Source organism: Cnephaeus nilssonii (assembly GCF_951640355.1).
Source record: "Cnephaeus nilssonii genome assembly, chromosome: 4".
NCBI classification, from domain to species: Eukaryota; Metazoa; Chordata; class Mammalia; order Chiroptera; family Vespertilionidae; genus Cnephaeus; species Cnephaeus nilssonii.
Genome location: NC_137075.1, coordinates 39,709,396 through 39,719,128, shown reverse-complemented (window position 1 = coordinate 39,719,128; position 9,733 = coordinate 39,709,396). Strand labels below are relative to the sequence as shown.

At 37.6% G+C, this 9,733-nt stretch overlaps 1 pseudogene across 1 annotated transcript; it reads right to left on the bottom strand.

Annotated features, from left to right (window-relative positions):
- Positions 1-529: 529 nt before the first annotated feature.
- On the bottom strand, positions 530-1,571 carry LOC307098611 (N-acylneuraminate cytidylyltransferase-like; annotated as a pseudogene). Its single transcript has one exon. The product of its transcript is annotated as an N-acylneuraminate cytidylyltransferase-like (transcript).
- Positions 1,572-9,733: the final 8,162 nt, after the last annotated feature.

Sequence of the window (9,733 nt, the reverse complement as noted above, 5' to 3'; positions counted from 1 at the left end):
TGTGGAAATACTAGTTGCTATTTTTTATTTTAACATACAAAATTTGTTATCCATTTCAAAGCAAACAAAATTTTCTTTTTGTGTCTTTGAGAATTTCTCTTTTTTTCTGTGAAATGTATTTTTGTAATTAATAGAAGAGCATGTCTTACCAGATGCACTGTCCCCAAATAAATAAAATATCAGCATCATCAAAAGCACACAAACACATAGTTTTACAGGGTACAATACAAAGCCAATTTTGATCATGTTCTTACTTGCATTTACTAAAAAATGTGAGAAAGACTGTAAATCAATCTCTAAATAATTATCTTGCATCAAGAGAAAAGTACAGCACAATTATTTCACAGAAGGTTTTGGAGAGACAACTTGAGAAAGACTTTGCTTTAAAAGATATGAAGCTATATCACAAATCAAGTCACATGTCTATAACATTAAAACATGGAATTGTACCTAATCAAAAATAAAAAGTAAAATAGCTGAAGAAGGCTGTATACTCCTCCCCCCCCTCCCCATCACATTATACTAACTTCTATTTTTGGCAGAAATTAACAACCTTTTCCATTAGTAGGAAAACGTGCTCCGCAAACTCTCGGAGGGCACCACGGCCACCATTACACTTGCAGATATTAGCATACCCGACGGCCTTCTGGGCCGTGGAACAGGCATCAGCAGGAACAGCACTTAGGCCCACTTTCTTCAGGCACTCCCATCAGACACTTCATGTCCAAGGTATGCCACTTCTTTCCATCACAGGCCCATTTCTTTTCTCCATTCATCTACAACTGCTAGCTTTTCCGGTACATTGACTTCCATTTCACAATCCAGTTTTAAGGAAGAGAGTGTCTGAGATTAATCTCACCTCAATACCACTTTTCTTTAGTAAACTTATGCCAATAGAATCTTTTACATCATAAGATACTATTTCTTTTGGGTCTCCTGATACATAAATGTGGCCATTGGTGAGACATCCATCAATACTGCAAACCAAAAGTTTTATCTCCTTTACCTTCTCTTTGCCAAAATAGCCATATCTTAATACTTGTTGTTCTGCAATAGGCCAATCAATATCCACATCTATGTCCACACTGTGCTCAGCGCGCATTTCATAGTAGGCCCTGTAAGTAACCCATCTCTATCAAATGTCTCTTAGCAAAATAAAATGAGCCATTTTCATATAACTCTCCATCCCAATCTTGTCGACGAGGTCATTTAGCTGGATTCAAATTCAGAGGTTCAGCCACTTCACGAACTCCTTTCTGAATTTCACTCCATCGAAATTGATGGCGCTTCACAGCAGAGAAAACAGAATCATATCCTTCTTCTGGAATCATTTCTGCAACTTTTTGAAGGTCAGTAGGATGTAAACATGGAGAAGTAGCTTGAATATTACCTACAATGTCAACCTCATTGTGAAAACTAAGAAATTCTATGATGGCATCTAATGAGGTAGAGCTGTCTTTTGAAACTTCAGAACTTCTTCAATGAACTTGTGAACCAAATTGTTTGGCCACATTCTCAATTTCATCATGGTCCATTGAAACCCACACACTCTGGAAGACCCCCGAGTCCAGGGCCGCACACAGGACCCAGCCAATGAGCGGGACCCCCACCAGATACTTAATTTTTTCAAAGGGATGCCCTTGCTGCCACCCGGGCCAGAATTAAGGCCAACCAGGGACAGCTGCCCCGCGGGTTGGAGACAGAGGTGGCGGCCCCCTTATCCACCACCGAGTCCATCTTCCTCTCACGCCTCCTCCCCAGCTTCTCCACATCCGGGAGCTCTTCTCTGGAGAATTTCTTATTGTTTATGTAAAAAAGCTATGTAATTTTATTAAGCCCAAGGAAATAACATAATCTGATAAGCATCTTAGCTTATTAAATGTGGGGATTATTATCATTATTATAAAACCTTACTATACAGCACTTACAAAGAGCAATTACATTTAATAATTATGTTTATATTAGTTATAAATATAATTGTATAAAATATATTTTATTAAGTATGTGAGATAAAATTGTAGGTTTCATAACCAATTTTTTGTAATAACTAGTGGCCTGGTACATGGATTTGTGCACATTGAAAGGAAATTAATTAGAAGAAATATTTTAATATTGCTATTCGCCCTTTCTCTATAATAGAAGTGTCAATCAAATTCATGATCCAAAATGACAGATCAAAACACACGCGAGCAATTGGTGCCAGCGAGAGCTTGATATATATTGTGCATGTGCGAGTCAACGTTTATTTTTAAATTGCCAGTGCAAGTCATATGTATTGGCTGGTTGGTCAGTCGGATGGTCAGACAGATGTATAGTCATATATATATATATATATATATAGCTTTCTGATGTAGGTCATTCTGAGTGATTAGCTTAATTGATAATTTTGTAACTAGAATTGAATTCTGCATTGCTTTAGAATTAGAACATTCATGGTAAACATTTTACTAACAACAATAAAATGACTATTCTTATTTAACAGATGTAAATTTCCATTCCAAAAATATTCCTAACCAAAAATTGACTACTTTTAAATAGTACTTTTATTATTCAGTTCATTTTACACTGGCCAAATAATGACATAGTACTATATTTCCTTTATATTTATTTTAAAAGTAGATCATAATGCCCTGGCTGGTGTTTCTAAGTGGTTAGAGCATTGGCCCACATGCCTAAGGGTCTTGGATTTGATTCCTGGTCAAAGGCACATACCTGGTCAGGACAGGGAGCAACCAATCAATGGTGTTTCTCTCACATTGATGTTTCTCTCTCTCTCTCTCTCTCTCTCTCTCTCTCTCTCTCTCTCTCTCCTTCCCTCCCATCCACTCTCTCTTTTAAAAAAAGTCATTGGAAAAATATATCCTCAGGTGAGGATTAACAACAAATAAATAAATAAATAAAAGTAGATGATAAGGATGGTAGAAGAGAAAAAAAGTGTTGACATATTGGAAAAGAAAGAATTAATTTGCAGAATCAATGGCCAGATATCCTAAATATTTTAGTTTAGAAACCAGTAGTAAAAACAATTTGTTAGAATCATACAACGATAGTCTGTCCAAATAAACCTATAGCCCCCGAGAGAAAGCTTAATCCAATCTGGTTTAAACAAAGTGAAGGGTGATTTTTCCAGAGTCCAGCAAACATCATTGTTAGAAACTACTTCTTAATGTACAGCCTGAGTATTCCCTTGCTCCATTTCACCTAATTGCTAAATTTCTTTTGTGTTTCTTTCAAAAATTGACTAGCCATACCCTCCCTCAGTTTCCACCCATTCAAACTACATTTAATTCTTTATGTTTTCATTACAGTTCAATTCCTCTAATCAAAGTTGTTTACATTTCTCATTTTTACCCTTTATGGGGGGAGGGGATAAATCTGTGACACAATAGTGTTTTAATTATGCTCTTTTAAGTGGTGTAATGAAAGAGGCTTTTCTAGATTATAAACACTGAATTTGTAATACTGTAGCCCAACTTGTGATGCCTATGAAAATCATATCCCAGGAGCTTTACAATATTAACCATCTATTGTATTTCTTACTTTTGAATATCATATACTTTGAAATTTTCAGGATAAATCTCAAGTGATCTTTATTTACTATACCTGTACAACTTTTCATGGTTATGCCAAGTTTGCCAAATAGAATGAGAATTATATATTGTAACTATGAGCAATCTTTTACAATCTTAATAACTATTTCAACTATATTTAAATTGCAAAAGTGAGCACAACAAAAATATAATATCTTTCACAGAAAATGGAAGCATTAACACCATCTTGGGTACACGGTCTTTAAATAAAAATAACAAATGATTTAAATTGTCATTATTCTGTGTTAACCTTGGGATGAAATGCCAAAAGTTGTATTAGGCATCAGTGTTGATTGTCTTTTACTTTTAGGCAAGGAGAATGGTGGTGCTGCTGGAATAAATGGAGTAATTGAAAGCAGGTAAGGTTTACGATGAGGAACCATGAGAATGGAGTCTTACACAACAGTTTGGAAGGATATGCCTTTAACTTAGGAGCGAGGGCTTAACATTAAAATCAGTATTTGTGGAGGATGAGAGTGCCTGTGGTCCTCTTACACTCTCCCAAACCCCAAATCAACAATCTCTAATTCTTTTGCATCTTTCCCTTTTCTTTCTTCCATCTCAGCACTTCTCCATACCTACCTTTAGGAGTGGAGTTGGCTTTTAAAAGGTTGAGATTTTATCCATTCTAGGAAAGTTAACATTTTAACAAGATTTTGCAAGTAAAAAGATTTCAAGATTTCAGGTGTGCAGAAGATACTTTTATTTTTATTATTATTTTGTAATCATTATTATTGAAAAAAAGTGTTTCCCCCTTTTTTCTCCATTAACCTCTTCCAGCCCACTCCCATGCTCCCCAATAGAAGATACTTTTAAACAAGATGCCGTTTGCATAAATAAATCCAAGGTTCTTGAGTGTGAAATCCATATACTTACTTACTTCAAATTTCAATTGCATTACAAATGTTGCAAATCATTTAGATATAATAGTAAAAATTCTATATAATAAATTGGTAATATGCAAATCCACCGAATGGCCGAAAGACCGGTAGCTATGACACACACTGACCACCAAGGGGCAGACGCTCACTGTGGGAGCTGCTCCCTGGTGGTCAGTGTGCTCCCTTAGGGGGAGCACCACTCAGCCACAAGCCGGGCTGATGGCTGGGGAGCGCAGTGGTGGTGGCAGGAGCCTCTCCAGCCTCCATGGCAGCACTAAGCTTGTCCAGACTGCTAAAGGGTACAGGTGGGGCTGAGGGGACCACCCTGCCCGCTCTGAGTGCACAAATGTCATGCACAGGGCCTCTAGTATTTTATAATTATCAGTAATGTGATAGAACTGATCAAGTATATAAAACCAGTTATGCAAATTGGCTAGTATGAGTAAGAATTCTTTGTTTGATGCTAACATTGAAACTTTTTCATTTTGGTAGAAAATACTAGCAAAAAAAAAAAAAAAGATGAGGGTCAACTTTTTTTGAAATATCAATCATTATCTTGTCCTGATAACCTATGCCTGTTCCACCAATTTCTGTTCAGTTACATCTCTACAGTATGCTGTCTAGGACACCTCTTCATTTTGCTGCATGGGCAGTCATGTCTTCTTGAAAACCATGGGTCTGCTTACCAGAAATAATCTTAAGAACAGTTATGCTCTTGATAGGAGCAAATGAAGCAATGGTTAATTGATGACAGTCATAAAAGAATAAACATAGCAATATTACAAATATTAATACAATCCGTGGTCTTCATACCAAACTTTGAAATTTGTTTTTACCCACTGGTCAGTAATTGAATACAATTAAACATTGTTCCATTATATGTGCATTAATTTGAATATTTATAACTCTTTTGCACTTAGAAATTTGCTAACTATATTGCCAGTGCTATCTCAGAGCGCAAAAATAAAAGAAAGCACTGATAGAGAAGTCAAAACAGAAAATAAAAACTCTGAGTGTAGTTGAACCCAAAGGTTAGGGGCAATGGTGTGGAAAGGAAAGCTGGGATACAAAATGATGCCTGTTAATTCATATAACAACTGCATTTACCCATTTGAGGTAATGCAAATGCATGATAAAAGTAAAATGACCAAATCCAATTATATGCATCAATTCTATCTTCTTAAGCAATTATCATTCTTTCGTAAACTGTAATTTTGGCCACTTGTGTGTACCAACCCTTAATTGTCAGTAATTCTCTAGTTTTCTAGCATTTTGTAATGAGATATTTTAGCAGACAACACTGCTGCTGCCAGCTATTTACATTGTAGAACTGAATTGCCAAACAGACATATAAAAAACATGGGAGGCAGCCACTTGCAGCATTCTTAAATATTTTGCTTATTTACTCGATATTTAAAGACAGCAAATTATTGACAGAATCAGTGGTAATCTTGAGGGTCCCGGGGCCATGGCTACTATTTTTCTTCCCATGTCATAATCTCATTAAGAGTTGTAGAAATCTTTTTCCTGTTTTAAATGATACCATGTGGGCAAGAAAAATCACAATTCTACTATTGGTTATTTAGGTGTTACTAAAACTTTCCATTTTTCTTGGAAATATAATTTTCAATAAACTCCAGAAATAGAAACTGGTCATCATATACAAACCATTTTTTTTTAAAAAATGTCTGTGTGTACTTCCTGCAGGACTGGAGACTTGAATGTTTTCCATAGAACCAAGTCAGTGGGGTGGTGGCATTGTCTAGGAATTAATGTTAGGGGGAGTTTAAGATGGGCATGGTTAGGAACATTCCCTAGATTGTGTCACTCTTTTTTTTTTTTTTTTAAGGAAGTCAGTGGGAATCTTAAATGCATGTTACTAAGTAAAAGAAGCCAATTTGAAAAGGCTCCATACTGTATGATTTCAACTATATGGCAGCCTGGAAAAGGTAAAACTATAGAGATAATAAAAAGATCAGTGGTTGGTTATCAGACGTGGGGGTGAGGGGAGAGATGAACAAGCAGAGCACAGAGGGTTTTTAGGGCGATGAAAATCCTCTGTATGGTATAATGATAGATATGTATCATTGTACATTGGTTTGTGCCCATAGAATGTACAACATCAAGACAGAATACTAAGGTAAACTATGAATTTGGGGTAATTATGATGTGCCAATGTAGGCTTACCCTTGGTAAAACATGTCCCATTCTGGTGAGTGGATGCTGATAATGGGGGAGATTAAGCATGGCACCAGCAAAAGGAACATGAGAAATATCAGTACCTCTGCTTTAATGTTGTTATAAACCTAAAACTACTCTTAAAATAAGATAGTCATTTTGAAAAAGGAAGCTATTGCACTGGTTCATCTCAAAGGTGCCTCAGAGTTTCTAGTGGTGGCTTTTAATGACACTTTAAATTGGTTGGTTAGGAGAGGGGATGCTGATGGCTGGTAGAAAAGGGTTGGCCAAGGAACTCAGAGGTTTGGATTCTCTGGAGCAGTGGTCGGCAAACTCATTAGTCAACAGAGCCAAATATCAACAGTACAACGATTGAAATTTCTTTTGAGAGCCAAATTTTTTAAACTTAATCTTCTTTTAACACCACTTCTTCAAAATAGACTCGCCCAGGCCGTGGTATTTTGTGGAAGAGCCACACTCAAGGGGCCAAAGAGCCGCATGTGGCTCGCAAGCCGCAGTTTGCCGGCCACAGCTCTAGAGCCTTTGTTCCTCACTAGTTATGCAATGCATGAATGCAGCCTGAGGGGTCTGAGTTCCTCATCTACCCAATGAAAACATTGACTTATATTTGTACTAGAAGCCTAGGGCACAAAATTTGTGAATGGGTAGGGTCCCTAGGCCTGGCTGGCGATCAGGGCCAATCAGGTTTCCCGCTTCCCTGCCTCCCTGCCTCCTCCTTCCCTCACTCCCTTAGCACCCCGCTGCCACCAGAGCTGGTTGCCTGCTATGTTCCTCGCTGCCTCCTGGTGGTCAGTGCATGTCATAGCAAGCGAGCAAACTCAGTCTCCTGGTTGAACTTCTGAGGGGACACATTGCATATTAGCCTTTTACATAAGCCTAATATGCTAAGTGTCCGACCTTTCAACTGTTCAACCAGTCGCTATGATGTGCACTGACCACCAGGGGGCAAATACTAGACTGGTAAGTTAGCTTGCTTCTGGGGTCTGGTGCATCGGGACTGAGCAAGACGGGCCACACATGCCCCAGAGCCCTCCCGTGGTCCCTCCCCAGACCCAATAGTGCACCAGTGGCGTTGCTCAGCATGGCCTGCGTCCTCTTGCAATCTGGGACCCCTTGGCAGATTTCGGAGAGCCGGTTTCAGCCTGATCCCCACAGGCTGGGTGAAGGGACCCCCTCAGTGCACAAATCTGTGCACTGGGCCTCTAGTATATAGATAATACCTTCAGATCTCAATATTTCTTTTAACAGCCAGTTGTATATTTTCCCAAGTATTTCCTTGCTCATGATTATTTAAAGCTATTTCTATATATTTACTGTTCTTTGATTAATATCTTTGTATTTGTTGCCTTTTTAAATGACTTTCAAAAATAGAATTAGTATGATTATTTTGAAATAAATAATTTCTTTTCTTATTACTTTCATTATTTGACCCACTTTTTTCCTATTATTTTTGGACTGCTCAATTAAGATTTTTAAAAAATTATCCTCTTTCCAAATCTCTCCCTGTATAGATGCCTTACTTTTGAATTTGATCTTGTTTGCCATTTCTTGTAATGTTTCCTTTGGTGTGTGAACATCCCAAGAATATCTTTCAGAAATCTTTTGCACACCCTATTCTTTTCAGGGTTTCTTCATTGATTATTCATCAAAGCCTAGATTCTCTATTTGAATTTGGAATCTCTTCCAACTTATACTGTAATTTTTGTTTATTTTTTAGCTTCAACTAACATTCTATTAAGTTCATTTATATTTGGATATCCATCATCTTATGTTGAAAACTGTATGTAGTACCTTCTCATGCCAAGATATTCCTGAGTTCTCTTTCTTCTCTGAGAGAATGATGTCATTATCCGCAAAGTCTCAACTGCTGGAAACATTGGCAACATCCTCAGTCTCTCCTTTCTTATTCTTCATCTAATAGGTCACCATCCTTATTGCCAGAGTATCACCTTATGTATCCTTATTCCATATACCATCACTCTGGATATATATTTTATAATGCAAACCTATGTGAGGGGAGTTCCAAAAAATCGAGGATGCTTGCAAGAAGAGAGATTGGCATCTCTTTTCTCAGTTGGTCACTTGGCTGAGCCTCAAACTTGTTAGTTTTCCCCGCCTCTACCTGGGTAGGACAAAAGTAACTAGAAAGAGATGACAGACCAAGGGAATAGAGGCAAAGCATCCTTAGTCACACACAAAGGTGTGTGAGTTTCCTACAGGTCAATGGGCATCGTAAGCAATGGGGGCTGGGTCCAAGGACTCACAACGATGCCGTGAGGTATTTTAGTGGGGGCAGGAGCTAGAAGATTTGGAAGAGATTGAGCTGGAGGTGCTCGATGGCTTGAGGAAGGAATGAGTACATGTGTGTGCAAATCAATGTTCAAAGCGGTTTGCAAAGGCAGATGTGAGGAACTCAAAAAGGAGAATTAGGCAAAAATAATATCTGCATTCCTATGGTACAGATGCTATTTAAGTACAAAAACATGTATTTTTATCACTAAAATTGAAAGTCATAACAAGATGCATGTTTGTACTTCATCCTATACCCCTTTCTATACTGGCCTCTCTTTTACCCCAGCAAAGACATAGGATTGCTATTGCATTTTAAAATGCCTTTTGTGTTTTGTGGTCATAGTCTATTCACTGGCTAGTTCCATGTGTTAACTACCATTTAGTTACTGTGAAGACAATTATGTAAGGCCATTGTTTTTCTCCCGGGTCATCATTTTCCCTCTTCACATTTCATAATGCAATATTCTCAAATCATCTGACATAGTTGCTTTAACTGTTAAAGTTTAATAGGTTTTAAAGCTGCAAACAAAATTTTTTTCATGGTTTTAGACCCATGCCCATGTGATGCTCTTTCAGAAAATTGAATATATGCTACTTTCCTCCTTTAAAAAATAGTACTTTTCATTTCTTTCTGCTGTAGAGCTGCAAACCAATACTGCCATCCACTGTTCCTTTGGATAATCTTTTTCCCAGCAGTTCTTGCCAAGATGTTTTGAAGAAAAACCTGACAACAAAATTAAGTTCTTTGAAAAGATGGGGAGTTTGTTACTT